This window comes from Arachis hypogaea, chromosome 3 (genome assembly GCF_003086295.3).
Source record: "Arachis hypogaea cultivar Tifrunner chromosome 3, arahy.Tifrunner.gnm2.J5K5, whole genome shotgun sequence".
Taxonomy (NCBI): domain Eukaryota; kingdom Viridiplantae; phylum Streptophyta; class Magnoliopsida; order Fabales; family Fabaceae; genus Arachis; species Arachis hypogaea.
This window is the reverse complement of record NC_092038.1, coordinates 14,455,407-14,461,343: the sequence shown is the minus strand read 5'-3', so window position 1 is coordinate 14,461,343 and position 5,937 is coordinate 14,455,407. Positions and strand designations below refer to the sequence as shown.

General features: G+C 39.3%; 1 non-coding gene across 1 annotated transcript; it reads left to right on the top strand.

Moving 5' to 3' along the window:
* Positions 1 to 3,690: 3,690 nt before the first annotated feature.
* On the top strand, positions 3,691 to 3,797 carry LOC112793692 (small nucleolar RNA R71). Its single transcript, XR_003198394.1, has one exon. It is a non-coding gene; the product is annotated as a small nucleolar RNA R71 (small nucleolar RNA).
* The last annotated feature ends 2,140 nt before the right edge of the window (positions 3,798 to 5,937 follow it).

The following is a 5,937-nucleotide window of genomic DNA, read 5'->3' as shown; positions in this document are numbered from 1 at the left end:
CCTCTTGGTAGCTCTTTTTCTCATTGCTCACCAAGGGTATGGGAGGTTGTGCACACTCTTCTATAATTTCAACTCCATGTCCAATGGGAGAGGATTCCATTGTAGAGAGAAATTCATCCATGATTGAATCCATCTCTTGATAAGCCTCTTCCAAGTCTCCAACGATGATATGCTTTGGAGGTTGCGCACCCTCCTCAACATCAATATCAAGCTTCTTGGGAGAGTGCTCCATGATGCTACATTCCCTTGGACTTTCAACATCTCCTAAATCTTCAATCACCTCTTCCTTTTGTTCAATGATCATAGGCTCCTCCAATTGTTCTAACACAAAATTTGACTCCTCCTTTTCTACCGGATTGTCCAATTTCTCCTTCATACTTTGCTCTTCTTTTGACCTTTCACATGTGGTCACGGAAGTACCTTGAGTATTCAAACATTGGTGGGCTAAAGTGTGCACCACCTTGGTCAAATTGGTCACAAACTCAAGTGTATCCCGCTTCATAGCTTCTTGTCCTTGAAGTAACAAAGTGAGAGGATTGGCTATTGGGGCTTGGGGTGAATAGGAAGGTTCATTATTTTGGAGAGAGGGTTCATGGTAGGAAAGTGGTTCCTCTTGGTAAAATTATGGAGGTGGTGTGCATTGAGGTAGTTCTTGGTAGTAATCTTGATAGGGTTGTGGTGGTTCTAAGGGTTCTTGCTCATAATTGTCATAAGAGTATGGTATGGGGTTTGGTCATATGATGGATATGGATCATAGGGCGGCGTTTGGTAATGAAAGGCTTGTGAGAATGGTTGAGGTTCATGTTGAGGATGAGATTCATAGGCATATGATGGTGGTTGTTGAGTGTCACAAAAGGAGTCATCATAGCCGTTAAATTGGCATGCATTAGGATGGAAATTATACCTATAAGTATCTGGAGGTTATTGCCAATAGGAGTGATCAATTCCTTGAGGCTCCTCCCATCTTTGTTGGTTCCATCCATAATGAGTGTCATCATTGAGGTGCACATTTCCTACAACAAAACTAGAACCAAACTCATAGCCATAGGGAGAATTCATTATGGAAAGAAAAAATAAAACTAACAAAATCTAGTAAACAAGCAAAAGACAAGCTATTTATAATATTCACATATGTACAATAACCAATAACATAACACCATTGCAAATCCCCGGCAACGGCGCCATTTTGATGAATGGATTTTTGACGGTTTAGAATTTCACTAATGAAATCTCGTTGTAAAGTATAGTCTCTAAACCAACAATAATCCTTTCATACAAAAATTTGTTTGTCACAAGTACAAACCCCTAAAATCTATAAACCGAAGTATTTAAACCTCGGGTCGTCTCTCAAAGGACTTGCAGGGTAGTGTTCTTGTTATTGGTTATGGCCTTGTTTATTTTGGGGTTTTGGATGAGAAATATGAATAGTAAATGGTAAAAAAACTTTATTAACAAAATGGTCTTGGCAAGGTTTGGTTGTCAAGGGTCTTCATCATTATCACTAGCCACAAGTATGGTAGTTGCAAGGATTAATCCCACTTAATCATCCTTAAATCAATTAACAAAGGAAAGTCAAGTGAGTTATATCAATCCTAGTCCATAAATCCTAGCTTTCCACTAATTGGATTAATGAAGGCTAGAGTTAATGGCTATCAACTATCAATCAATTGGACACTAGTGACTCAAGAAATCCTAAGTCACCTTCTCAAGCCAAGAACATAGAATTCTACTCTAACATCCTCTCAAGCATTTCATCAAACACTTGGAGGGTAATGAAAGAAAGCATTTTTATTTGTAAGAATAAAAGGAATCAACAACTAACAATTATAAAGAATTAACAAAACAACAATCAACAACATCACAATCACATGAATTATCTCAAATTGCATTATTAAAAGAAAACAAAAGAACAAAAATATCTCAATTACAAAACCTAGAAACAAAATAAGAGAAATTACAACAAGAGGATAGGGATAGAAAGAAGAACCAAAGTGTAGCAATCATCAATTAAAGGTAGAAGTAGACGGAGACTTGAATTAAACCTAGAACTATGAGGTCCTAATCTAACCCTAATTCCTAATCCTAATTCTAGAGAGAAGAGAGAGCTTCTCTCTCTAACTCTCACTACTTCTAAAACTAAACTATGACTAATGATTAAAGTATCTCTAGTCTATTGATTCCCCTTCAATCCTTGGCTTAAATAGCATCAGAAATGAGTTGGATTGGGCCCACAAGGCTTCTAAAATCGCTGGCCACGTGTTGCATTAAGTGGGTCATGTGCCACCATCGGCGCGTCCGCGTACCGTGCGCGTCCACGTACCGTGCGCGTGCGCGTCCCTATGCGCGATGCAACTATGGCAAATCTTATATCGTTTCGAAGCCCCGGATGTTATCTTTCTAACCCAACTGAAACGGCATCATTTGGACCTCTGTAGCTCAAGTTATGGTCGTTTAAGTGCGAAGAGGTCGGCTTGACAGCTTTCCGGTTCTTTCATTTCTTCATGAGTTCTCCAACTTTTCATGCTTTCTTTCTTCATTCCCTTGATCCAATCTTTGCCTCCTAAACCTTAAATCACTTAGCAAACATATCAAGGCATCTAATAGAGTCAAGGTGAATTAAATTTATCAATTTTGAGTCCTAAAAAGCATGTTTTCACTCTTAAGCACAATTAAAGGAGAATATACAAAACCATGCTATTTTATTGAATAAATGTGGGTGAAAGGTGATAAAATCCCCTAAAATCAATACAAGATAAACCCTACAAATGGGGTTTGTCAGATAGCTCTCACAAAGATCAAGATCCATTCACCAGGGAAATCCATTAGTGGTGTTCTACTTCCTTCATAATCCTCTCATCACTTGTGGTGATCATCTTACATTCTTCCCACCTTACTTTCTTTGTTTCTCCTCTTGGGTTCTTCTACGTGTCACTAGGAAATCCATTAGTGGGTTTGGGATTTTGTTGAGATAGATACCCTAGTTGGGACTCCAGTCTCTTGATGTTTTCTCCTTGGTTTTTTATATTGGCTCGCACTTCTTCCTTAAACACTTTGTTGTCTTGGACTTCTCTACATAAATCTTCAAGTAGAGTCTCAATTTTTAAAAGTCTATCATCCGTTAGTGATGGTGAATTGTGGTTAGGCGGGTGTTGATAGGATCTCTGTGAGGTATGTTGGTGAGTTGCATTGTTGTTGGAATTGAGGTTGTGGCGTCTCTGGTCTTGACCTTGGTCTTATTGATTTCCCCAACCAAAGTTGAGGTGATTTCTCCATCTAGAGTTGTAAGTTTTGGAGTATGGGTCATGGATTTGTCTAGGTGAGTTTCCAACATAGTTGGCTTGTTCCCAGTCACCTTCTTCTCCTATTTTCACTCCTTCTTGAGCTGGTGATGAAGTGATGACTGCTGCAACTTGGTTTTCCTCCACCTTCTTGGTGAGATCTGCTAGCTGCTTGGTGATCATCTTATTTTGAGCTAGCAATGCATCCATGTGGTTCAGCTCCATTACTCCTCGAGTGTTACTTCTTTCAGAGGCATAGAAGTAGTCATTCTCAGCTACTATTTCAATGACATTTATGGCTTCTTCAATGGTTTTCTTCTTGTTTAGAGAGCCCCCTGATGAATGATCTACAGCCTTCTTTGACTCATAGGAAAGATCTTCATAGAAAATGTGAAGTTGAACCCATTCATTGAACATATCTGGTGGGCATCTTCTTGTTAAGTCCTTGAACCTCTCCCATGCCTCATAGAGAGTCTCACCATCTTGTTGCCTAAAAGTCTGCACCTCAGCTCTCAGCCTATTAATTCTTTGAGGAGGGTAGAATTTTGCCAAAAATTTGTTCACCACATCTTTCCAATTTGTCAAGCTCTCCTTTGGGAAGGATTCAAGCCACTTGGATGCCTTGTCCCTGAGTGAAAAAGGGAACAAAAGCATCCTATAGACATCCGGGTGGACTCCATTAGACTTCACAGTGTCACAAATTCTCAGGAAGGTGGTTAGATGTTGATTGGGGTCTTCTTGAGCACTTCCTCCAAATGAGCAGTTGTTCTGAACAAGGGTGATGAGCTGGGGTTTTAGTTCAAAGTTGTTGGCATGTATGGTGGGCTTCTGGATGCTACTTCCATAGTTTCTTGGATTTGGATTGATGTAGGAGCCTAGAACTCTCCTTTCTTGCCCAGCATGATTTGCAGGGCCTTCTCTAGCATGGTTGTGAGCTTCCCCTTCATGATTATTTTCCAAGTTCTCTTCCATGTTGGTTTCAAAGTACTCTTCCTCTTCCTCAGCACCAATAACTCCTTTCCCTCTTGCTTCCCTCCTTAGTCTCCGGAGGGTCTTTTCAGGTTCTGAATCGAAGGAAGTTGAGGCTCCCCTCTTCTCCCTGTCATACAGCTAACAAAACACATAGCAAGAGATAAAATAAAGAGATTATTCTTGTTAGAGTGATTGTTAGTGTGAGTGATGCAAATTATCAAACAGTTGGTGGGTTAGTGAGAAGAATTGTAGATAATAACAAAAAAAAGAAAAACAGAGAGGGTAAAGGGGATGAGGAAAAAGCTAAACAAAATGAAGATAAATGACTGAATAGAGTAAACAACAAAGGAAAAAAATTGCTCAATCTAGTGAGCTTCCAACTTAATCATTGTTGATACAAAATCAATCCTCGGCAACGGCGCCATAAACTTGATGCACGAAAACTTGTCTCTCAACAAATTTCCCTTCCGTAAGTATACTGAATTGTCGTCAAGTAAAAACTCACAATAGAGTGAGGTCGAATCCCACGGGGATTGATTGGTCAAGCAACATTAGTTGGAAGAGTATGCTAGTTGAGCTAAACAGAATGTAGTTGAGAGTTGCAAAAAATTAAATGGCAGGGAAGTAAATAGCAGAAAATAAAGTGCAGAATCTTAGATGGGGATTTGGGAAAATGAGCATGAAAATAAATGCAGAAAGTAAAGAGAATGGGTAAGATCAGAAATGGGGAATTTATTGGGCTCAGGAGATGTTGTATTCTCCGGATCAAATTCATTTTCATCTCTTCCTCAATCAAAGCGTCTATTGATCTCCTTGGCAATCTTAGGAGATTGGGTTCCAATTCCTTGGCAACCCAATCTCTCTAAGCTTGAACAATTGCCCAATTCCTTGATTTAATTACTCATGGAAAGAGATGAAATGTGGTCACTAATTATACCACATGTATTTCCAAATCAAAGTGTTGGGAGGATTACATGTCACTATATCCGCCTAGACCCCAATTTAGTCCAACATGAGAAAGTATTTTTAGCATGATCTCCTCATCCCTTTTCCAAGGCTCAGAGGAGATCCAATTATGGAGAGTTTCTTTTCCAAGACAACTAACCAATTGAATTAAGATCGAAAGCTTTCTAGTAAATCAAAAGAGAAGAAAGAGGAAGAGAAATGAAAACTATAATTGATCCATCAAATTACAACAGAGCTCCCTAACCCAATGAAAGGGGTTTAGTTGTTCATAGCTCTAGAAATGAAAAATGGCAGAAAAGAATACATGCTTAGTTAAAAGAGTAGAAAAGTAAATATATAGAGGGTAGTTCTCCAAAGTGCCAAGCTTCTCTATAGTTCAAAACTACTCCTATATATACTACTTCTCTTGATCTTCTAGTGAGTTCTTCAAGTCTTGGATGTGGGCCTTAGATCTTGAGTTGAAGCAGTTACAATCTTTAGTGGGCTCAGCTTACAGAGAAGCATGAATTAGGCATGGGCGTTAGTGAAGTTAACGTTAAGTGACATTGTGGGTTCGAGAACGTTAGTGGCAATCACATTTTTCACTAATGTTCCAACCTCATATAGCCTACGTTAACTCCAACGTTAGTGGCACCAACGTGACCACTAACGTAGCCTTGTAAACCTTCACAAGCGTTATTAGGACTCACCTTTCCCAATAACGTTGCCTTGTGCCCTTTGT